Raw genomic sequence first — 1,133 nt, forward strand, 5'->3', positions numbered from 1 at the left:
CCGTTGTCGCTTGCGAAATCAAAATGACGGCGCCGTGGGTGGAAACTTACAGATTAAGGGGCGGTAATATTATAATGAGATCCCTTTGCCACGTCACCAAGGGAGCGAAATCAGACGCGCTCATTTTCTCAGACGCTTGCAGAAAAAGGCGTCCCAAAACAAAGTGATTGGGTTAATCTTTTTCACATTTCCTTGGTTGGTAGATGCACCAGGGACCTGATTATAGCACTTAAAACCTGGAAAAGTCAGATTTTCATGATATGTCACCTTTAATTGCAACTTATTAGCTTATATTTTTGTTTACACATGGTTAAAATATGTTTTCTGTAGTGGTAAGTAACCATGGAAATCTACAAATATTATAGTTGAACTACGGTCACTTTAGTAAAACATTGGTTCATTTTCATAAGGGACTGCCACTGAAAGGCTGTTGCATGCATTAAATGCAACCTTTTTATTCTGACAGACATTGTATGATTTATATTAACATTACAGAATAGAACATGATCAATATGAACTTTTAACGTTCAATTTAAATAAATGTAATTGCACAAACTATGTAGGCTACAATTTCAGTTTGTTTATTGTGAAATAACTCAAACATATATGTTTTTGCTGTCCTCTGATAAGCATTGTTCTGGGCTGCCGTTCCCAAAAGCATCAATGGTTTATTTTGATGCTTTTGGGAAACGCTGCCCTGTTTGAATGCACTCAGAAGTGAGCGAATGCTCTCTGTGATTGATTGGTTCTGTCTTGCAACATTTGCATGTGTTCAGATGAGCAGGAAAACGGTTCTATTCTACACAATTATTCGGTAACATAGGTTATTCGCCCAATTCAATACATATTGTACGCATTACATTTTTTTGTTAAATAAACAAAATCACTGGTAAAAAACACACCTTAGTATCGATATTTTTTTATTTATACTTTTTTGACTTTATTATCCCGCTTAGGGAAATTCTTCTTCACAGCATCATTCCATTCCACAGACAGTGTCACCATGACACAACATCAAGTCATAAGCATTACACATCTTGATGTCAAGACTACATTAACAAAGTCCGCTTTATATCAATGTCCGCATCCTGGCCTATTCAGCGAGGCCTTTTGTTCAGGGCCACTATAACAGC

The 1,133-nt window shown here is 36.8% G+C and overlaps 1 pseudogene; it reads right to left on the reverse strand.

Moving 5' to 3' along the window:
• Positions 1–1,133, reverse strand: part of LOC107659100 (rap1 GTPase-GDP dissociation stimulator 1-like) — a 48,290-nt pseudogene that overhangs the window by 31,057 nt on the left and 16,100 nt on the right.

This window comes from Sinocyclocheilus anshuiensis, unplaced genomic scaffold (assembly GCF_001515605.1).
Source record: "Sinocyclocheilus anshuiensis isolate Anshui unplaced genomic scaffold, SAMN03320099.WGS_v1.1 scaffold87, whole genome shotgun sequence".
NCBI lineage: Eukaryota > Metazoa > Chordata > Actinopteri > Cypriniformes > Cyprinidae > Sinocyclocheilus > Sinocyclocheilus anshuiensis.